The sequence below is a fragment of the Ursus americanus genome, chromosome 27 (assembly GCF_024610735.1).
Source record: "Ursus americanus isolate L20-20 chromosome 27, mUrsAme1.1.p, whole genome shotgun sequence".
NCBI lineage: Eukaryota > Metazoa > Chordata > Mammalia > Carnivora > Ursidae > Ursus > Ursus americanus.
Genome location: NC_142153.1, coordinates 41,687,328 through 41,712,032, shown reverse-complemented (window position 1 = coordinate 41,712,032; position 24,705 = coordinate 41,687,328). Strand labels below are relative to the sequence as shown.

Genomic DNA, 24,705 nt, shown 5'->3' with positions numbered 1-24,705 from the left:
AATACGACTCTTTGTTCCTGGTTGGGCGTCTGCCAAAGTCCTATCTATTTGCCAAACGTTTGCTCAACTGGCCGGCTGTGAAGGCCTCAAGAATTGCACGTGTCCTTTCCCTGAAGGCCTAAAGCAGAACTAACCTCCCTTCACAGTACTCATACCCCAACCTGACTTTTCTAATTCTCCATAAGGAAAGAAGCTTCAAAAACAAAGGAAAAACTTTTTTTAAAATGTATGATATCAGACATTCTTTTAAATTCTTTCATTGCTGCTTGATGACCTGGTACTCTCCCAGGGCAAGGTCAAAATGGGACATTGTTCAGTGACCAGACTGCTTAATCTTAGCATTTCAGAACTCACCCTGAAAATAGATGTGTGAGGAGAGAAAGTATGGTCAACATTTGAAGTCTGAAAAATATTTTCTGAATATGTGCATAATAATGCTTATTAACTAGCCGAGCAGCATCTCTAAGGTTTTTTTTTTTGTTGTTGTCGTTGTTGTGTTTTTTTGCCCCTAGTATTTCACTTTCCCGTTTTTCTTGGAAAAAAATTAAAGATATTTATGTAGTTTCTTCATGTACTCCAGTTTATTAAGAAACTTTAGACTTGAGTAAAGGGGAAGAGGTAAAACCAGTTTGTGAAATATCTGATTGGGAAAGGCATCTAGAGGAAAAATTTAAAGGGCATGTGCAAATAACATTTATATGAAAATTTAAAAAGACTATCATCATTGTTTCCAGACCGTTATATTGCTCAGCTACATAATTTCTATTGGAACATAAGGAAGTGCGCAAGCAGAGGGAAAGCTTGAAACTTGAAGGGTAAGTTATAACTTTGCACTGATAGTTTTCAAGAGGAAATTAATTATGACTCTCTTAATAGAAGGATAATAAGGGGAAGTAGAAGTCTACAGAAGATAGAGAAAAAGGCTATAAAATTTTTGATACTTAAATAAGGTATTTTAACTCCCACATGAGGAGCCAGTGACAAGTACCATAAAATCAGTATGCCCCAGTAAAAACTAGGGATGAACTAATTTTACTCAAGAATGAGAGAAAACCAGCATGAATGATAATTGAAGATTAGCGGAAAATGTATTTAATCACACTTAACTTAAAAAAAATCTGACCTAAATTATATATTATTCATTTAAATGCATATTATTTTAATGTACTAGATAGTAATTCTAGTAGACACTAAGTATAGCTCTTTTAAGCACTCTTGGTGTTTTGGAAGAATAGAAAAGGGGCATTGGTTTAAATCTCTCAGTTAATCATTCTTATAGGAAGTCTAGAGGTCAATATGAGGACTTAGCCCAGTTCTCTCCATATACCTGGTAGACAAATATAGAAATTTGAAATATACTGCCCAGAAGATCATTTTTTTGAGTCCCTGAGTTGTAGCCTGTGAAACACGTAAAGTTTATATATATATATATATATTTTTTTTTTTTTTTTAAGATTTTATTTATTATTTGACAGAACACAAGAAGGGGGAGCAGCGGGGGGGGGGGGGGAGAAGCAGGCTCCGCACTGAGCAGTAAGGCTGACTCAGGGCTCGATCCCAGGACCCCAGATCATGACCTGAGCCAAAGGCAGATGCTTAACCAACTGAGCCACCCAGGCACCCCCATAAAGGTGTGTATATATATATATATATTTTAAATATCAGTGTAAATATATCCAAACTGTTCTTTAAATTTTTAGGTAGGTCAGTTTTGCCTGCTGGTAACTTTAGAAAACGTAGAGAAGCCTATCCAGTATTTGCTATTATGATTATGATTCTTCATCTTTGAAGCATATTTTCAGTGGATAATATTCTAAGCTCTATGTCAGATTGAGAGAAGACAGGCAGTTGCATTCTTGAACTTACCTGGATGGATTCAGATGTTACAGTCTTTTTTTCCCCCATTGTTGGGATCAGAGAAAGTCAGAAATATGTTCTCTGTGACCAACTTATATCTTTCCAATTTCTATTTTTAATACTACTTATTACAACTAAATAATAATTGGCCTTCCAGTATGCTTCCACGTATGTATGTGGGTATTTCCCCGCTTCATAGCCATTCTGCATCTGCAGCGTACTCTATGCTTCTGCCAGTAAGGTTTCTATGAGCTGCATCTGGAGTTCTAGTATTAGAACAGAAGCCTTATTTTCAGAGAAAAGACCACCAGCAGTAACTTAATTTGCCTTGTGAGGATGCATTTTCTTATACCAGAATCTGTCTTCCTTCCTCCTAAACACGTGCTAATTTCAGAGGATAGAATCTTCTACTTAGATAATCTGTATGTTCACCCTTAGATCTTGTGTCCATTCTTCTACTCAGATACTCGTCTTTCATATTTGCTGTTAACTGTTTGGTTTACAAGTTGTAATTTCTGCCATGAATATACCAAAGACAGGATTTCTCCTGCACTTTGGACTGCATTTAGGGTGTTAGGACTCTCCTTGTAGCTGAATTGTGAAAATGTTATTTGAAGGTTTATATTGAACATTGAGTATTATGGGATCTGAGTAATCAAAATCGTGTCCCCGCCATGGCCTGATGAGATAATTTAGTGGCATTCTTTTATTTTTTTTTAAATTTCAAATCCATGTAATAAAAAATGTACATTTCTTGGTTTCTATCAATAATAATGATTGAGTAAATTTGGAATCTTTCTTCGAGGTTTTTTTTTAAGCAAGATTTTCTTTTAGCTGAAAAACCAGACAAAATTCTAATTCAATCCCATTCCTTCTATTTACTAACAGTTAAATCTTAAACATTACTTAAACTTTCTTTCATTTTTTAAATTTTTATTTAAATTCTTCACTTTATTTTCTTACTCTGTATAATGAGTACAACACCAGTGTCATAGCTGTTATAAAGATTGAGAGGCTATGGTCAGTAAAAACTACTTCCCTTAACCTAACTTTTTTTCATAATTAATTTTGAGATAATGATAGATTCACATAGAGTTGAAAAAAAAAAGATACAGAAATTTCCTTAAACCTTTTAGCCAACTTCTAGCAATGGAAACATTTTGCAAAACTATAGCACAACCATCACAGCCAGGTTATAACATTGATACAATTTCTAGCTCTTGTTCAGATTCCCCCAATTTTATCTGTACTTCTGTGTGTTTACATTTTTATTTAAAAATAATTTAAATCAGGTCGTGATCCCAGCATCCTGGGATCAAGGCTGCCCCCCCACATTGGGCTCCCTGCTCAGCAGGGAGTCTGCTTCTCCTTCACTCTGCCCCCTCCCCGCTTGCGCGCCTGCGCTCGCGCGCTCTCTCTCTCTTTCCTGTGTGCTTTCTATCTCTCTCTCAGATGAATAAACAAAATCTTTAAAAAATTTTAAACTTATAAAAAGTTAAAAAAAGAACAGTACCAAGAGCATTTTTTTCTTTTTCCTAAATCATTTTAAGACACCCTATCACCCCCTACAAAGACATTGTTCTACGTAACTAAAATTATAGCCATCAAAATTAGGAATTTAACATAGATACATTACTACCATTTAATCCACAGATTTATTAAATTTTCACCATTTTCCAGTAGTATCCTTTATAGAAAAGGATCCAATTCTGTTTAGTTGCCTTATCTGTTTAGTCTTGTTCACTTTGATTCCATTCCTTCGTCTTTACTTGGCTTGCATGAATTGACACTTTAAAAAAATTACAGGGCAGTTATTTTGTAATGTTTCTCAATTTAGGTTTGTCTGATTTTTCTTCATGTCTAGATTTAAGTTAAATATCTTTGGCAGGAATATCAGAAAAAATGATACAGTATTATTTTGATTGCCCCCCATCAAGTTATAAGCAAATTCTATTCGTGCCATTACTGATGATATTAAACATAAGCACTTGATTAAGGTAGTTTCCTCCAGGTTTCCCCATTGTAAAGATTCTCTCTTTTACCTTTCTAATTGTTGAGTATTTTGTGCAGAAGTTCATCGAATCTATGTAAACCCGCTGTGCATAGTCTAACTCACCCAAATGTATCACATGCGTTGATACCTTTGTCTGGGTTACTTATTACTGTGATGAAAGCCAAGTAATTTTCTTCTTCTGTAGTTCTTTCTGTATTTATTGGTTGGCATTCTACTCTTGAGAAAATCTGTCACTTCTCCTCATCATTCATTCATTCATATCTACATGGACTCGTGGATTTTTTTTTTTTTTTTGGTTCGTTGGTTGGTTATAATGTTACTATTACTATTTATTTCAATGTTTAAATGTTCCAGATTTGACAAGTGGGAGTCTCCCACTGGTTCATGTATCCTTTTGACATTTGGTTTCATCATTTTTGGAAGATTTCCTTATTTTCTTGTATAACAAAATGTTCCTGGTTCATGTCTTTCTTCTCTTCCCCAGCTGAAGGATCAGAAATTTCTCCAATGTGCTCTGGTTTCTTTTAGTGGAGAAAGGTATTATAAAGCAAGAGCTGAGTGAAAGATATGCTTATTGCTCTTAGGGTATCTCTGCTCCTAGACTCTCTCAGGACAGAGCTGGGATATATATGAATTATATTACATATAATTATGTTATCTATCCATATATCTATATCCATATATATTTGTCTACCATCTATCTCTCAGTTGAAAACTATGAATTGACATTAATATTTCCATTTGCAATCCAAAATTTCAGGGTTCATTCTAGTTTTCCCTTTTTCCATATTTGTAACGTCCTCTTCCAGCAGCAATAAATCTGACTCAGTTGTTCTCAAGATAATAGTTATTTGATCATTTCCCTTCATATGTACCCAATTCTTATTAAAGCCATCATCCCTCTCCTCTCCACCCTTCCTATTCCCCATGATGGGTGTAGACAAACTCTTCAATCTGCTTGGTTCCTCAATATATAACAGCAACTACTTTTGTGATTCTCCCTCATGGATAACACCTTCACCCAACTCAATCTTGATCACACCACGCTAGACCACCACTACCCATTTCCCCTATCAGCCATCTTCCCCAACTTGGGCATGCTTTCCTAATCAGTGCCAGGCCACCACATGTGCACCAAACCCCCCAGATAGCCTCCTTACCTCACTCAAATTCTGGAAGCCCCTGCCAGGTTGCTGCCCCACATGGATGACAGTTTTTCACATCTTTACTGAATAGTTTGTCTACTAAATTAGGAAGAAAGGAAGCAAGGAATGGAGGGAAGGAGGAAATGAAGGGAAAATAAGCGAAGAAAGGAGGGAAGGAAGGAAAGATTTTGTTGTTTTAAACCAAGGAATTTATGGACCCTTCTTTTATACTATACACAAAAATCAACTCAAATGGATTAAAGACTTAAACATAGGATCTGAAGCCATAGAAACATATAGAAGAAAACATCGGTGAAAAATTTCCCTGCCATTGACCTTGGCAATGATTTTTTGGATATGACATCAGAATTTCAGGCAAGAAAAGCATGAATAAACAAGTAGGATTATGCCAATCTAAAAAGTATCTGCAAAGCAAAGGAAACCATAGCAAAATGAAAAGGCAACTATGGAGGGGGAGAAAATATTTGAAAACCATATATCTGATAAGGGGTTAGTATCCAAAATATATAAGGAACTCATACAACTCAATAGTAAAACAGACAACCCTATTTAAACATGGACAAACAACCTGAGTTGGTGTTTTTCCAAAGAAGGTATACACATGACCAACAGGTATATAAAAAGGTTCTCAACATCATTCATCATCAGGAAAATGGACATCAAAACCTCAATGAGATATCACCTCACACCTGATAGAATGGTTAGTATCAAAAAGACAAAAGATAACGAATGTTGGTGAGGACGTGGAGAAAAGGGAACTCTTGCGTATTATTGATGAGATTATAAATCGGAACACTATAGAAAACAGTATAGTGCTTCCTCAAAAAATTAAAAATAGAACTACCATGTGAACTAGCAATCCCTCTTTTGGGTATATACCTGAAAGAAATAAAATCAGTAGTCTGAAAAAATACCTGTACTGCCATTTTCATTGCAGCAGCATTCACAGAAACAACCTAAGTGTCCATTGATGGATGAATAAATAAAGAAATTTGGGTATAAACATACAGTGGTATATTGCTCTGAAGGAGGAGCTCCTGCCATTTGTGACAACATGGATGAACATGGAGAACGTTATGCTAATTGAAATAAGCCAGGCAAAGAGAAAATATTCCATGATCTCATTTTTCTGTGGAAACTAACAACAACAACAAAAAAAAGTTGAATACCTGGAAGCAGGCAATGGAATCGTGTTTACCAGGGACAGTGAGGTGGAGGAAATGGGGCAGGTCGATCCAAGGGTAGAAAGTTTCAGTTATGTGGTGCCTGGGTGGCTCAGTCATTAAGCGTCTGCCTCCGGCTCAGGGCGTGATCCTGGCATTCTGGGATCGAGCCCCACATCAGGCTCCTCCACTGGGAGCCTGCTTCTTCCTCTCCCACTCCCCCTGCTTATGTTCCCTCTCTCGCTGGCTGTCTCTCTCTCTGTTGAATGAATAAATAAAATCTTTAATAAAAAAAGAAAGTTTCAGTTATGTAGGATGAATAAATTCTAGAGCTCTAATACACAGTATAATAACTGTAGTTTATAGCACTGTATTGTATACTGGAAACTGGCTCAGAGAGTAGATTTCAGGTGATCTCCCCACAACTGAAAGTGCTAAATGTGTGAAGAGATGGATCCGTGAATGAACCTGACGGTAGTAACCATTTTACCACATACGTCTATCAAAGCATCACATCATACACCTTACACATGTACAATTTTCATGCAAAAAATAAAAATAGAACTACATAAAGTAGCAATCCCATTTTGGGATATTTACCCAAAAAAATTGAAATCAAGGTCTTGAACAGATATTAATGCTCTTGTTCACTGCAGCACTATTCACAACAGCCAAGTTGTGGAAACAGCCTCAAAGTCCATCAGCAGGGGCGCCGGGGTGGCTCAGTCAATTAAGTGTCTGACTTTTGATTTCAGCTCAGGTCTTGATCTCAGGGTCATGAGTTCAAGCCATGCTGGGCATGGAGCCTACTTAAAAAAAAAAGTCATCAGTAGATGAATGAGGAAACTGTGGCACATACATATAAAGGAATACTCTTCAGCATTAAAAAGACAAGAATTCTGCAATATGTGGCACTATTGATGAATGCTGAGGATGTCACCGCAAGCCTAATAAGCCAGTCACAGGTACTAAATGATACCACTTATATGAGGCAAAAATTGGAATGGTGGTTGCCAGAGGCTGGGTGTAGGGGAAAATTGGAAGTTACTAAGCAATGGGCATAAGGTTTCAGTTAAGCAAGATGAACACACTCTAGAGACCAGCTCTACAACATTGTGCCTGTCGTCAACAATACTATATTGTAAATTTAATAAAAGTTTTAAGTGGTAAATCTCATGTTAAGTGTTCTTTCCACAATAAAATTTAAAAATTAAAATTTAAGAATAAGACCATTCTAAGCCTAATGCCTAGCACAGGGCTGCATGAATTGAAGATAAGGTCATAGATATTTGAGGAATAAGAAAAAATTAAAAAATAAACCAAGGGATTTATTTATCCCCTCTCCCAGTAGAGATGCGGCAGGGAAATTGTTCTCCGTTTAAGTGGCAGTGTGTTTGTATCAGTGAGAAAGTGTGGTGAAGGAAAATATTAATTTAGGATATCACAAGTCATCCCCTGAAAAGTTTACGGTGTGGTCGAAATTTGGCTTTGTGCCTACATTCTCCTCGTTTTGTATTTTTCTGTTTTCTCACATATTGTGGACACCCAGTACCCTCATAGACCTTGCATCCAACAAGGATCTGAAATTCGTTCACATATTGTAAATAAGCAAAAGCCAGTTTCTTCTTAGGTAATCAATACCTGGAGACTAGGTGCTAAGTGTTCTTCATTTACTTAGATCTTTTTCTAAACAAATGGCCTCCCTAAGGCCCCCAGAAATTCATCTTCCCCATGCTTGCTTCTCCCATTGCGTTTAAAGCCTAGGTCATGACTCCATTCTTGACCTACTTATCCTGTACCTATTCCTACTGTCTGGACCAGACCACGGGCTTGTGCCAGATAGTATCCATACCTAGTTCTTGCTTCTTCATAAGTAAAAAGATAGAAATGGCCTCTTACTTGCTGAGTGGAAGAGCTGATTGGTTAGTAGGTTGGATGAGAGAAAAGTATGAATCAAAGATGGGGTCCTTTGTACTCATTCCTTCAGACACTGAAGAGGTGGGCAGGCTACAGACGCCAAACACAAGCAAGACAGTTTGCATGACAACAAATCAGAGTTGCAAGAGGCAGAAGAGTCTGTACACGGACCCAGGGGAGACCACAGAGTAGTGGTTCTTGGAAGCCCGAATGTATGCTCCTCCCTGCCTTCGCGGATCACCGTGGTGAGCAGACACTCCGAACTCCTGTCAGACTGTCTTTAGATTTTCCTTCCTGTACGGCTCCTACGTGGCGAGGTGTTTTATGGAACGTCTGGAGTAGCAGCATAGGAAAGTGTCATAAAAATGGAGGAAATTAAACGAAACATGCCCAGTAGGAGCCGAGTACAAATGCACCCGTTCCTGTTCTTCATTGCTGTTCTTTCCAGATGTGCAGAATTTTCTTGAAATGGAAGAAAGAAAAAAGAATGGTTAGCAGTGTCTAAAAATATATAATTGGAGTCAATGACTATTGTGCTGGTAAGGTGTTTTTCAGAAGTACTTCCTGGAGGGAAAAGTCATAGGAGACATTATATTTTGGCTCGCCCAGCGACATTATTTTCCACTCTGAGGATTGTGACTGTTTTATCTGGCCGTCATCCTCTTTGCCTCACTGACTATCAACCCTCGGCACACATATTAAGAACTGAGAGCCAACATAGCTGTTCAGCGTCCCCGCCTCAGCTTCTAGGTGGCTGGCAATCGCTACATGTTTAAAAAAAAAAAAAAAAGATATATTGCTGTGGAATATAGGAGAATATTTTCCTTCTGGATAGAACGTAAATGGATATGTGGAAGAGGGTCAAGGGTCACTAATGTTTTAAAAAGCTTTTTCTTTTTCTTGAAGTTGCTCGAAATCTTCTTCCCTTCCCCACACTTGGTGTGTTGACAAGGTTTGCCTTTCTGAAGGAAAGTCATTTTCTCAGTACCTTTCTCAATGGTCCTATTTTATTGCCTTTTGTGACGAGTGATTAAACTTCACGTGGCCTTTTCCCTCTCTCCAACTCCCCTCGCACACTGTTTTCCTTATCGGGGAGGAGAAAACACTGTAACTTGATCTTTGAAACTGGTATTTCATGAAGTGACATGCGCCCCCGACAAACTTCCCAACTTTCTACCCCTCGGATTTTCTGGATCCTGTTCTTTTCAGGCACAAAGTCTGCAATAAAAGAACATAAAGGGGAGATCTCAGGAAGGGGAGAGAGGCGTCCGTAGCAGCAGGTCAACTTTGCCGTTTTCCCTCTATCCAGTTGTCCTGTTCATTAACCCAGTCATTTACTAATCTCTCTATTGCGATTTCCGGGCTCTAAGGTAGAGTATTCCCCATGTTAGGTGATATAAGGATCTGTTGGACGCAATCTCTGTCCTCGCAAATTGAGAATCTAGTAGGTGAGGGAGGATATTCTTATTTATTTATTTATATTTTTAAAAAAGATTTTATTTGTTTGTCAGAGAGAGAAAGAGCACAAGCAGGGGAAGCAGCAGAGGAAGAAGCAGACTCCCCGCTGAGCAGGGAGCCTGACATGGGGCTCGATCCCAGGACCCCAGGATCATGACCTGAGCTGAATGCAGACGCTTAACTGCCTGAGCCCCCCAGGCATCTGGAGGGAGGATATTTTTAGAACAAGAGTAATAAGAGTATAAGCTAAAGGTTACAAGAGGAGTACCTGTTGAGGGCTAGAACGATGACGAAAAGATGTCTGGGAAGCATGTATCAGGGAATTATTATGTTTATTGTATTTTATAAACCAGGAAATTGTTTTATGGGGGAAGTTCCATTTGATCTGGGACAGGAAACATGAATTTCCATCGGTAGTGCTAGAGTGGGGGGGAACAGAACTCAAACAAGACCCGTGGGCACACAGTCGCCCAGGAAGACCTGACGGGGATTATTGTTGGCTTGTGCGTGTGTTTCTCAGGGAGGGAAGGCTGCAAGAGTTCCCCACGCCGGCGATGCCCATTGAAACATTTCTGCCTTTCATGTCTCCTCTTGTCCCTCCTAGTTCTAACCCTGACCCCTTGACAGTGCACTACGGAGTCCAGGAAAATAGGAGAGCCTCCACTTGTCCCCACCGACTTGGCTGCTTCCAGTCCAACCCACTGGCCCTTGAGGCCTGAGAATGACACACATATGACCAGGACGGATACAACCCGAAGCCCCCAAATGAATTTTCGGAAATGTAGACTCCCAGCACTGGAAAGTCACTTGGGCCTTCTGAATGTTTTTACAGTTTGGTTTTTCTTTCTTTCTTTTACAACTCCCCAACCCCTGCTTGAATAACTCTAGTCACATGTAACTCACTGTTCCTAAAGAGAGTCCAGTCCTCCTTCTGAAAATCATCATGGCTAGAATTTTATTTTTCACACATTAAGTAGAAATGTTATCTTCTTCTGCCTTCCAGTTTTTTTCTCCAAGAGGACTGCTCCCAAAAGCAGTCAGGCAATATGAAAATTCTCTTCTGCTGCAAAGATAAACTCTATTCTCCTTGTATAAATTAAGTGCAGGTTTCTCTCTGTGGGATCACACACACACACAAAATACTTCCTACTCTCCAGCCCATTATTTGGAATATTGGATGGATTATTTTGTGTATTTACTACTAAGTTGCAGAGACCTCAAAAGAAAAAAAAACAAAAAACAAAAAACAAAAAAACTTCCTGAAAATAAAACTCTTACCATTAAGAATGAATCACGGCCGGAGAAAAGAATACATTCAATTATCTTGGCAAAAACATAATGCCTTTATAAACATTTTTTTTTTTTTAAATGTCATGTTCCCTTATGGAACCCAGGAGCTTGGGTTTATGGAGCCTTCCTTCCAGAATGTTTACAACTAGAGCTGGGAAGATGGTGATGCCATAATTAAGGAGGCAAGAGTGGCTTTCAGGAACTGTTCACCACAGGCTGGCTTAAGAGCCAGTTTTGCGAAGGGAGATAATGTGAGTTAGGATTTGGGGGAAAACCGCTGATTGTCAAAAGTACTGTTGACTCTTTTATTAAACAAAAAAGTAAACCTAAACTCAGAGACCGAAATCTAAAATGGTTCCAAGTTTTTGCTTTGGCTACAGAAACATGTCTGCATCTCCAACTAAAATTAAAATAAACAGCATTTCTGTATTTCTCAATGGCTTGACGAGAAATGCTTGTTTGTTGCCAGATGTTTGGTGGAGCCGAGTCCATACCTATAGAAGGTCCAAAATGCTTGGGTGCTTTTAAGAGTGCCCTACACTCCCCCCCCCCACGGGTTAGGAAAACTCCTTTCTCTAAGCTTTCAAAAAAGTTACTGAATATTAAATCTCATGGCCTCGTCGAAAACTGTGCTCCTTACTTGTATAGGGTCAGATACCCTTCCTTTGAAACTCTCCTCCTCTTGGATGTAAATATACTGAGAAGAGCTAGAATAATACAGACTTTGAGTGTTTATGACACCAATGGTATTTTTAGAAATCTTTTTATAAGAATTGATAAATATAAAGGCATATCCCATTAGCATTATAGATTGGCTTTTAATATGAGCTCAACAGACCATCTGGAGTGTATTTAGTAATATGATATGAAGTAAGCTCATTTTTCTCTACATAGTGAGCCAGTTTTTCCAATAGGATTTAACAAATATTCTATCCTTTATCATTGATTTTTTTAAATGCCAGCTCAACTATATACCAAAGTCTCAAACATAAGGGATTTGCTGCATACACTCCTTTATTCAGTTGGTCAGTTTATCTGTTTCCATGCTAATGCCATACTCTTCTTTTTTTTTTTAAATTGAAGTATAATTGATACACAATATCAGTTTCAGGTGTATATGATAGGGGTTGATATTTTTATACATTTCAAAATGATAAATTTAGTGAAGTCTCTATTAAGTTTTATATTTGAAAGATATAATCAACATCTAAGGAATTAAAATAGTTAATCTCAGTGATTTCTAGAAAATGTTCATCTCGATTCCCTTTGGTTTAGGATTATTTGAAGATTTAAGAAACAGTGACATTCCTCAGTTTTATTTATTTTTAATTTTATTTTAATTTCACTATAGTTAACATGCAGTGTTATATTAGCGATTCAATGATTTTGTATATTACTCAGTGCTCATCGAGGTAAGTGTACTCTTAATGCCCATCACCTATTTCACCCATCCCCCCACCCACCTCCCCTCTGATAACCATCAGTTTGTTTTCTATACTTAAGAGTCTTTTTTTTTTTTTTTTTTGGTTTATCTCTTTTCTGTTTGTTTTGTTTCTTAAATTCCACATATGAGTGAAATCATATGGTGTTTGCTTGCAATGACTGGCTTATTTCCCTTAGCATTCTACTCTTTAGCCCCATCCATGTCATTGCAAATAGCAGGATTTCACTCTTTCTTGTGGCTGAATTATATTTCATTGTGCATATATTATACCTTCTTTATCCATCATCTATCAGTGAACACTTGGATTCTTCCATAATTTGTCTTTTATGCTGCAATAAACACAGGGGTGCATATATCCCTTTAAATTCGTGTTTTTATATCCTTTGGGTAAATACCTAATAGTACAATTCCTGGATCATAAGGTAGTTCTATTTTTAATTTTTGGGGGAGCCCGCATTCTGTCCCACAGTGGCTACATCAGTTTGCGTTCCCACCAGTAGTGCACAAGGGTTCCTTTTTTTCCATATCCTCACCAACACCTGTTGTTTCTTGTGTTTTTTATTTTAGCCATTTGGAAGGTGTGAGGTGATATTTCATTGTGGTTTTGATTTGCATTTCCCCGGTGATGAGTGATGTTGAACATTTTTTCATGTGTCTGTTAGCTATCTGTAGGTCTTCTTTGGAAAAATGTCTGTTTGCATATTCTGCCCATTTTTTAATTGGATTATTTGGTTTTGGGGTATTGAGTTGTATAAATTATTTATACATTTTGGATATTAACTCTTTGTCCAACTTATCATTTGCAAATATCTTGTCCCATTCAGTAGATTATTTTTTGTTTTTGTTTTTTGTTTTTTTGATTGTTTCTTTTGTTGTGTAGAAGCTTTTTATTTTGATGTAGTTCTAATAATTTATTTTTGCTTTTGCTTCCCCCATATTTAGAGATGTCAGAGAGGTTACTGCCTGTGCTCTCTTCTAGGATTTTTATGCTTTCAGGTCTCACATTACATCTTTCATCCATTTTGAGTTTATTTTGGTTTGTTATAAGAAAAATGCAAAATCATTTGCATATAGCTGTTCAGTTTTTCCAACATCATTTGTTGAAGACACTATCTTTTCCCTGTTACATATTTTTGCCTACTTCATTGACCGTATAATCATGGGTATATTTCTGGGCTTTCTGTTCTGTTCCATTGATCTATATGTCTATTTTGCACCAGTACTATACTGTTATGATTACCACAGCTTTGTAATATAACTTCAAATCTAGAATCATGATACCTCTAGCTTTTTGTTTGTTTGTTTCCAAGATTGCTTTGGTTATTCAGGATTTTACTGTGGTTCCATTCAAATTACAGGATTGTTCTACTTCTCTGAAAAATGCGGTCAGTATTTTTATAGATTGCATTAAATCTGTAGATTGCTTTGGGTAGTATAGACACTTTAACAATATTTGTTCTTCTAATCCATGAGCATGGGATGTCTTTCCATTTGTTTGTGTCATCTTCAATTTCTTTCATCAATGTATTATACTTTTCAGAGTATAGGTCTTTCACCTCCTTGGTTAAACTTATTCCTAGGTATCTTAATATTTTTGGTCTAATTGTAAATGGGATTGTTTCTTAATTTCTCTTTCTGCCACTTCAGTGTTAATGTATAGATACGTGATGAATTTCTGTACATTTGTTTTGTATCCTGAAATCTTACTGAATTCTTTCATCACTTCTAGTAGTTTTTTGGTGGAGTCTTTTGGGTTTTCTATACATAGTATCATGTCATCTGCAAATAGTGAAACTTTTACTTGTTCCTTACCAGTATGGATGTCTTTTATTCCTTTTTGTTGTTTGATTGTTGTGGCTAGGACTTCCTATACTATGCTGAATAAAAGTGGTGATAATGGACATCCTTGTCTTTCTTGACCCTAAGAGTAAAGTTCTCAGTGTTTCCCACTGAGTATGATGTTTTCTGTATATTTTTTGTATATGGGCTTTATTATGTACAGATATGTTCCTTCGAAACCCATGAAAAAAAGATTTTTATCATGAATGGATGTTGTACTTTTTCACTGGATCCCACAGGTGATTGTGTGTTTATGACAGGGGAGGAAAATGGCACTTGCCATCTCCTTTGTTTTTGGAGGAGTCTCCCAGGGATCTCTGTCCCTTTGAACACGCTCTGGGTTTAGTTTATAACTCTCCCTCCAGTATGCTCCAGGCATATTTCAAACTACTCTTTCTGTGCTATATTGCTGGAGGCTATTGTGCCATCATTTTAGAGGAAGGGATTCAATTTCCTATCACCCTTCCAGCTCTCCCAGAGCCAAGCCTGCTGATTTTTAAAAGCTCCAGGCTGTAAGTCCCACTGGATGTAAGAACTTACAGAATTCATTCCCTCTGGTTTTCAAAGCCAGATGTTATGGGATTTGTCTTCCCTGTGTGGGCTTCTGGTGTTATAATCTGTTTCTCTCACCAATCTTGGCCTCTGGGTCTCTCCCTTTGATGGACAGACCTGCAGGCCCATTTAGCTTCTTCCACTTCCACCCTTTTTACCCACTTCGATGTGACCTTTTCTCTGTATTTAATTGTTGGAGTTTGTTCTGCCAGTCTTTTGCTCATTTTCTGGATTATTTGCACTGATATGAATGTTATCCAGTTGTATCCATGGGATGAGGCGAGCTTAGGGCCTTCCTACTTTGCCATCTTCTCCGGAAGTCTGCAACATTTTACAGTTTTAGGTCAATAATAAGCACATCCAGTCTTCAAGAAATTTAAGTAGGATAGCAATTTAAAAAGTTTAACATAATACTAAAAATTTTAAAAATCTAAATAAGATACATTCCTGTAATTGAGTAAACTTCATATAATTGTTCTGAATATGCCTAAAAATGATATAGCTGGGCACTAACTCAATTTGTAACCTTGGACTTCAGCTTTCAGAGTCACATATTTTTGTTTTTGATAGTGGAAGATTGGAGCAATCAACCCCTCACATGACCCCTAAGGATTTCTCCCCAATGATATTCATACCTTCATGTAATGCCTCTCATTGAGTGTGGGCAGGACTATGACATACTTCTAACCAATAAAATATAGCAAAGGAGATGGATATCACTTCCATTTATATTATATTATATTATATTATATTATATTATATTATATTATATTATATTATATTAGAGTCTGTCTTTGCAGACTGGATCAGAGTTCATCTTTGTGGGTTTGATAAAGTAAGTGACTATTTTAGAGAAGCCACATGGCAGGGAACTGTAGGCAATATCTAGGACTTGAGGGTACCCTCCACCTGACAAATAACGAAAAGCCAAGGAATGTCAATCAGTCATATAGCCTCAAGAAAATGAATTATGCCAATAATCTGAATGACTTTGGAAACAGACATTCCCCAGTTAAGCCTCCAGATGACAATGCAGCCCAGCCAAGTCCTTGAAACTCTGAGCAAAGGATTCAAACAAGCTGTGCTCAGACTTGTGACTCACAGAAACTGAAATAATAAATGTATGCTATTCTAAGTTGCTAAGCTTGTGATGATTTCTTATGCAACGATAGAGATTACATATATGATAATACTTACATAGATGTGATAAGTGTGGTAAATGAACGAGACTAACATTTGAGGGATGTTAATTATTTGATTTTCTAGCATAGAGAATGACTAAACACAGAAGATATTCTTATGATTCAGGGAAATGAATATGTTAGTAGGAACTGTAGAGAGTTACGCAATTTGCTGATCCAAAATGAAAATGAATTGCTTGACTTAGATGGACCTCAAAATTAGAAGGCAGAGAAAACTGTTCACACATAGATAAAGAAGACTCTTGATCACTGGTATTTGATAAAAGCTTCTTAAAGTAGATCCATTTAAAAGAGACAGATATTATAGTAAATATTGGGGGGGTAGGGTGGGCCAAGGATTTACTAAGAGCTCCTCCATAAAATTCAGTGAATTGTAAATTATAAGTGTATTTCATTTTTAATAAAACTGAAGTTATAATTGTGTTCTAAGAATAAAAATCAAATACTAGTTAATAGATTAGACTTTTATTTTTTCTTGTGCTATTATATTGTAGAGGTATTGGGTTTCCTATTTCATGTTTGAGTTTAAAACAAAATTAAAACATCTATCATTTTAAAAGAATTCTTAGTTTTTATAAATTTTCCCATGATCTTCCTTAATTTTTTGATGGTTAAGTCCTTCTGCTTTACTTGCTATTATTCATCAGCTTTGTTTCCTTTCCTTTTCTTCCGTTATTAGCTAGTCTAGACCGCTAGACTTTCCTTTGTCATTGAGTTTGTTGTGACCTGAGCAGTCCTTTCATATCACTGTTATCGACCACATGAAATATTGCATCTTTTACAATATTCACCCTTTCACTTTGCAGAAGTTTTATATTATTTTTCCATTGTACTGTTAAATAACAATTTGCAAAACCACTCCCTGTCTCATGGCAAAGACAGATTGTAATATTAAATCTTAAATGTAAAATCTGGAAGAGCGAAGATTTGTCTGCTTTGTCTATAATAGTCTCTTCCAAGGTCTTAATGCAAAAACCTCAATTTTTACAGTGAAATCTGATTTGCCTTCTATTTCTAGCCTCATTCAGCCCACAGTTTCCTTTCCTTTTTATCTCTAACAAGATCATTCTAGTCCTCTGAATAAATGTACAGATGTAAGTCCAAGAACTAGACTTTCTTGTAGGAATACTCATAACTGGGGTGGTGGGGGGAGGGGGAATTACTTGTTACCTTCTTACAGTTTCAACCCATTTTACAGAGTGGCCTCTGTGAACCAAGAGAGGAAGAAAAGCTTCAGTACTTTATTTTCAAGTGCTAATTAATAAAAACCAACAAATGTATTTGTTGTCTCTAGATGGTTACAGTTCCAATTGATCATACCTATAAACCCGTCCAGCTAAAGCAACATAATACATGTTGAGTACAAAGTTATTCATCTTTCCTTTGCAGTCTTCTACTTTGTCCCATTTCCACATGTACTGTCTTCTAGGGTCTGGCACAGTGGTACAAAATAGCTTCTTTTTTATTTTTTTTTAAGATTTTATTTATTTATTTGACAGAGACAGCCAGCAAGAGAGGGAACACAAGCAGGGGGAGTGGGAGAGGAAGAAGCAGGCTCCTAGCGGAGGAGCCTGATGTGGTGCTCGATCCCAGAACGCCGGGATCACGCCCTGAGCCGAAGGCAGACGCTTAACGACTGCACCACCCAGGTGCCCCCAAAATAGCTTCTTAATAAATAGATGTTGAGTAGAATAGTCAGACATCCCCCAGCGATAAACCTCGCAATAATTTTTAAGTTTTAAAGTACAAAATCATGTGTAAATGTCAGTAGTACTAAATTTCTTCATGATACCGTGAACAATTGCAAATGTAAGCATAAAAAATAAAGACAAGGACTTTAGGGAAATTTTGCACTTTACACTGTGTTGGAGGAGGTCAATGTGGCATAACTCTGTGGGATTCATTTGCATTTAGCAGGCAAGTGACAGGCATACCCGTGGAATCAAAGTTGGTTTTTTTTTTTTTAAATATAGACATGGTTTTCTGATGATCAAGTATGAACAATGACAAGGCAAGCTTGGTTGCCATTTGGCATATTTGGCTCTAGCTCTGGGAAAAATCCAAGGCTTTCTAATAGATAAGCTTACAGTGTATATAGTTCATTACTTTCACTGATTAGAACACTGATTAGTGAGGCTCAGATTAGAATCTGAATTCCTGCGGAGATCGAATTATCTTCACTCTATACCATGGCCAACTCTTAATTCCAAACAGCAATTCAGAGTTGTTGGTCTCAATGATCTGAGTGAGAAGAGGGACCAGTTTCAAATTAAACCTGTCATTACAACTGGAGAAACAGTCACAGCTGTAACAGTTGTCATTCTGGGCTATGAAGACTTCTTTTCTGCAATTACAGCTAATGCAAAAGAACAAAACAAAACATTAAGTAATCCTTTAAGTAAGGTACAGGGATGGAATTTTTCTTTGTTGCAGTTGAACTGAAAATTCATCCCCCAGAGCAAAGTGATACCTTTTTAAAATCTAATTCGAACCCATTAGATTTGCTGCTCGGGTAAATAAAACAGATTCTGCAGTCATAAGCAAAATGAAAATGGCAGCTACGTTATTGACTATTAGACAAAATAAAGAATTGCAGAATTCTTTAGGATCCTAAGCCCAGTTTATATAGAAAATTTCGATGCAGGAAGAGAGTTATAATATAGTCTTATTCTCTTTGCCTCTACGTAACAGTATAATTATGGTCCAATGTGTTTCCCTTATTTTTGTTGTTGTTGTTCCTTTGTTTTGTTTTTAGTTCAACTGCAAGTGGATTTTTCTCAACGAATAATCTGAAAACATTAAATTCTAGTTTTTAAGAACAAAGAATATCCCTTGATTTCTTAAGGGATAATTTTTACTAAGAAAGAAGAACATCATTTGCTGTCACTGTAAGCTTAATATGTTACAAATTTAGTTTCACTACAGCCAAGAAAAAAGCCTTCTAATGATCAAGTATCTGTCCTTGCTAGACTACTACTGTTCTGTCTTTTCCTGAAATGTTGACAGGGATATAAAAGATAATTAAACTTTCTGACAAATACAAGCAACATACAAGAGCAACTTGAGTCATTTCAAGAAATTTTGATTATAAAGTATTAGAAAGGCAAAGGAAAAAAATATAATGAAAATGTTAAAGAAAACTTAAAATTTCATAATATAGTCAATAAAATACTCATTGAAATTCAAAGCTTTACATTTTTATCACCAAAATTTCGCTATTGTATTTACATACTGAATGTTTACTATAAAATAAAGTATGTGATCACTTATGGAATTATTTTCTACCTGAACATTTTGTGAGAAGTGGCCATAAGCTAAAATTGCCATCATTTTTATTAAGAAATGAGTTTTCTTTGAAGTCAGCAGATGTATACCAGTTCTAGGAGCTATTATAGATTCTTCTCTAGCCCAGAATCATACATGGCTTTGAGCTTTTAATGTCTCTTTAGCTTTTTTAAATCTAGAACAGGGCAGCATTCCTTTTTTGTTTTTCATGGATTTGGGCTTTTTGAAGAGTGGAGAACAGTTATCTTATGGCCCGGCCTTTATCTTGGATTCGTGGGATGTTTCCTCATGATTAGATCTAGTCTGTACATTTTTCACAGGGGTACTGACATCAGTGATGCTCTATCCTCAGTCCATCACAGCAGGAGGCACACAAATAAAGCTATCTTAAAGAAATAACTTCATAACCATTCTGCCCTCTTCATGACGAGTTTCTTTTTTCTATCTGGATATAGGTTTTCATCATTTTTTAATATTTATAAACACAGATATAGATATTTTACATGCTTCCTGTTCCATTTCCAATATTATAGCATGTTTAAATCTCTTTATAACTTCGTAATTTATTTAGCCAGTCGATTACTGTGGAGTCAGGTTGTTTCAAACGCTTCACTATTTATTAAATGAATACAAACATGGTAGGCTACGTACACTGCTGATGGAGTCATTAGGTTCAGCTGGACCAAACATGATGCTAACGTAAGAGAAGTTCTTTTCTGTTCTCTGGTCTGAGGCTACAGCTCCCCTGTTCTCAACCAACGGACTTACAGATGCAAGTCTTGCAACAAGCAGGATCTGGCAGGGAATGAGGGTGGGACCAACATACATTCATTCCCAATCCTAGAAAATAATTTTAACTATAGGCTTTGTTGACAGTGATCCAGCCATGTCATTTTTGTTAATGGGCCATAGAATGCTTTTGTATATAAATCTCCTTGAGTGAAAATATAATTTAGGTCGGCTTAAATATGCCTAAAATCATCACTTAAAAAATGATTTATTATAGAAAGCTTAAGAATGTATCTAGAAGTTTTACTCATACCTTCTCTAATTTTTGCACTAGAAAACACCTAAGGGAACTATTTGCACACTTACACAAATGGAGAGAGAACAATGTATTATTTAAGGAGGCTGTTATGAATACAGCCAAAATATTGTTAAGTGACAAGAGAATAGTGCGTTGATGGTCCTACAGTGAAGCCTTACAGATCCTTCATACAATATGAGATTTTCTATTATGCTGGCAGAGGACCATTTGGAATATCTCTGAAATTAGAACTGGAATCGGAATGCCAGGCATCCTGACACAATGCCCAACTCCCACGACAGAAAGATAGAGGGAAAGAAGAAGAAGGAAGGAAGACAGGAGGCTGTTGGTGCTCTCTACCAAGGCTAAGTTGTTGCCTAGGTTCATAGCAATGAACTGTGACTGCATCTCTAAAACCCGTCCAACCACCAGCCTGATAAAGGGCCTATCAGGGAATCAGCTGCTGAGTGGGATGGAAAGAATTAGCGTGGCTCCCACTGGTTACATCACTGCTTAATTTGGCTCTTGCCTACATCAAGTCAACTCATAATTATCTGCTCTAATGGGCCTCAGAGGGAGGGGTGGGAACGGGGAGCTATGACACAGATAATACCGAGTAGCAAAGACTGCAAAATATTTTCTATTAGGCTTATGCATATATCATATTCTTAAGAAGGAAGTATGTTTATCTTTCTAATTATGTTTTGCTTAGACTAATTTTTTTTTAAATTCCCATGCCAATGAGAAAGCTATTTCATATTACACAGATAGGAAAGCAGCCTAGGTTTTAAAATCTTCAAGGTAGAATTCATGAAATTGGTAAACTACGAGTCGGAAATGTGTTTTTCTGAAAATGTGTCCTCTCCAGTGTCCCTGTAATTCGGTTCAGGCCTCCCCTACATCTTCACCAGACTCCCCATTGCTCTCCCTCTCTCCAGGCTCCCTCCTTTTCAGCCCTGTAGCCCAAAGGGAACACAGGGGCTGTGGAGAGGGTGGGTTCTGAGTTCCCACCACTGTCCTGACTCACCCACAGGTCCTAGGGGAGTGGGAGTATTCCCTTCCACATCACCACTAATCCCTCAAAAATTCCACACTCTGTATCAAAAGGCCTATGAGTATTTTAACCCATATAATTTCAGATAGTGTTGCACAAATCGTAATGGAAGGGGGGTGAGCTCCAAAACTGTTTTGGAGAAAAAGAAACCAGCTGTTTTTTCTTTCCCCCTCTCCCCTCTGCCCCCCGCTCTGCCACCTTGTGTAGTAATCTGAACTCTCCTGCGGCAGGCAGTCAGCTAGCTGTGTTCATTCATCCAGGAGGCAGGAGGTCACTTACAAAAACAGTTTGGAAAAGCATGGATGTAAATATTTCATCTGTTACTTTCGTGGGAGGGATTGTTCTAGATCAGTGTTATGCCCCTGTTTAAACCCTCCAGTGAGCTCGCATCGCTGACGTTTAGACTGCATGCCCCGCAACTGGGCCTTTCCATTCCCCAACTACACCAAACACAACAATCTCTTTCATTCACCAAAGATGGCGTGTGTTCAAGATCTACTTTTAGGGTAGTGACAGTGTTAAAAGAATATGGACTTGTAAGCCTGAATAAAGGCTCCCGGCCTGTATCAACCAATGTAATACCTTGGTCGAGGATTCAAAACTTTATTATTCTTGAAAAAGGCACATCTGGTTGCCACCACTCACCCTGCCCTTTCGGTCAGTTTCACTGTGGGTTGAAAAGGACAGTGCTGTCCCTGGAAATCGCAGAATAATGAAGTACTGCTCAGAAGATTTTATGTATGTATAGTATGTATAGTTCCCTGGGTCTGCAGGCAGAACTGGCATGGGGGAGAAGGAGGACTGCATTTCTCTCCACTAGGCCAAAGAGAAGAGAATTTTTTATTACAGATAAGTTCATATGTTTTCTCCTGTTTTCATTTTAATTCAACAAAACCATGGAGTCATCTGCAGTGTGCTGGGCTCTGGGAGGCATAATGGGTCAGGTGCTTTCTAATGTTGTTGACCTAAGTCCATAGTAAGAATAATTTTTAACCCTAACCCACATATACGCAAACATGGCTTCCTTTCTACATGTATATATCTGTCTAAATGCATGCAAATACATATGCATATTTTCTTTATTATATGTGATTTTCTCTGATACTTATATTCTATTTCTTTTCTATTTGTTGATGCTTGTTGCAAACAATTGTGCCCCAGGGCATCTCCCTCCGCCTGACCCCTGATTGTAGCTTTGCCCAAAGGTGCCTGACTGCAGCTACTCTGGCTTGTTCCAAATGGCTAGTTGGCCTGGTACAGATGAAGAGATCCTGGGCCCAATATTATCATGGTACCATTTAAGGCAAAACTAAGTTAAACTTCTTTTTTCCTTTCCCTCCTCACATATTAGAAAATCCTGTTGGCTTCCCTCTAAATTATTTTCCAGCTGACCACCCCTCATCATCTCCACCACACCCACTCCAGTGCAAACCAAGATCGGCTCTCGCCTGGACCTCAGCAAAACCCCAAGTCCTCCTTTTCACTCCATTGCCCCTTTAGAGTCTCCCTCACAAGCTGGAGTGATCCGGTTTAAATGTAAGTTACATTTCATCACTTTTCGCCCTCCAATAGCTTTCTCCCATAACACCGTACACAAATCAAACCAAATCCCATGCCACATCTCATCCGACAAGGTGCTGCTTGGTCTGTCTCACCACGTCCTCAGTCCCATCTTCTGTTTCATTTCCTGCCACTTACCCTTGCTCAAGCACTCCAGCTTCAGACCAGCCACTTTATTTTTCCTCCAAACACTGAGCCCTGCCATGGGGCATTTTCGACCATCTGGAGTCTCCCTCCAAACTCCTCATACAATGATTTACTTATTTGTCGTGCTCACTGCTCATTGTTCATTTTCCACCTGTTAGAATGTGAGCTTCCCAAGGGCACAGATCTTTGTTTTATTCTCCTGTAATATATCCAAAGTGGCTAGAAGAGTGCTCGGCACATTCTGGGTGCTTCTTAAATATTGATGGTTGAATGCAAAAAATGTTAACTATCATGTTAATACTATCAATAACACAAACTACTCTTGCCTCTACACATACACAACAATCACCCAGTTCCAGTTTTTTCTTTCAGCATCAAACAAACCACACCAATTGCAGATATAACATTTTGAATACCAACCATATAAAGTAAGAGTGGGAGAAAAAAAGATAATTAACTTTATTATCTTTATATTGGGTTGATCAGTAAGTCATTTGTAATAAATGTTTCTCAAAAAAAGAATCTCCTTTTCTAGTAAATTATGAAGTCTAATATCTACATTTAGGCTGTTTCCACCATAATCCAACTGAATATTTATAACAGGTATTCAGTGCATCCAGAAAAGAAATTTTTAAAAAGCCTACTTAGACATTTCAGAAAGTCATTTCTATAGCACTAAAATTACAGACTCAATGAAATAAATCATTTTATCTAACACTGGTGCAAAGAGAACCAGTTTGCAATAGGAGGTCTTTTCAGGGCCTCCTGGATTTTCATTTTTCATCCAGAATATTCAGATGAGCCCCTTCAAAGCATGTAGGTTACATGTTTGTTATTAAACTGCACACCAGGTGAGCACACAGTTGACACCCTGGGGACCCTTTAATGATAATTCTCTGCCCGTGTGAGCCATGGTTTTCCTATCCCTGCAACAACCTTCAACTGTGTAATCAGTTAGGATTTAATTCAGTTCAGGATTAATCTCTAAATCCAGGCCTGAGCGTTTCTCTAGTGTAACACCACTGGGGATTAGCCAAGGCTGGATTCCGAGTTCAGACATCAGGAGCAACATAGGAGAGAAGAGGCCAAAATAGAGGTTGGTTCTCACGGGTATGTCTACTTCATCCTCTTCAAATCTATAAGATCTAGAAGACCAGTTTATTTTGGGAATTCATCCTTCCTTGAGTATACATCAGATTTTGAAAAAAAAAAAGGTTTATATAAAAATGTCTATACAAAAGTTGCCATGGTGTACCTTATATGTGCTTATATATTACATGAGGCATAAGGAGTGAAATAAAATCCAGCTCATATTTCTTCCCTTGGGCAAATTCCAACATCCACCCGGCCAAGCAATGAGCCATCCAGTCTCTGCATTGTTTACCTCCTTTAGGAAGCAGCGAATTTGTGTGGTTGAGACTAGAGCGGTCTCCAGGTGGTCATGAGCATTTCAAGGACCATTCTCGCATGTTAGTTAGCCCTTCCTGTGTGTGCCGTTGAATTAAGGGGGAAGCCATCCTTACCCTAAACCAGAGAAGAATGTCAACTCAGACTATTCACCTGGGCTGAAAGACACCGTGCTATAGGTCAAGAGCATAACCCTGAATTAGGTTCAAATCCCAACTCTGCCACTTAATGACTAGACAAGATTGCTTATGTCACTTAATCTTTCTCTGCCTATAGATGTTCCTCTAAGGAAATAACACCTTCCTGGTAAGGATACTTTAGGA

At 37.7% G+C, this 24,705-nt stretch overlaps 1 protein-coding gene across 4 annotated transcripts in view; it reads left to right on the top strand.

Annotated features, from left to right (window-relative positions):
• The first annotated feature begins 697 nt into the window (after positions 1-697).
• LOC123784489 (uncharacterized) overlaps positions 698-24,705 on the top strand; it is a 402,614-nt gene continuing 378,606 nt past the window's right edge. For all 4 annotated transcript variants that reach the window (XR_006777469.2, XR_015722034.1, XM_087856553.1 and 1 more), the window contains exon 1: positions 698-815. The gene's annotated coding sequence lies outside the window, so the exon portion shown is untranslated. The remainder of the gene's footprint in view (positions 816-24,705) is intronic.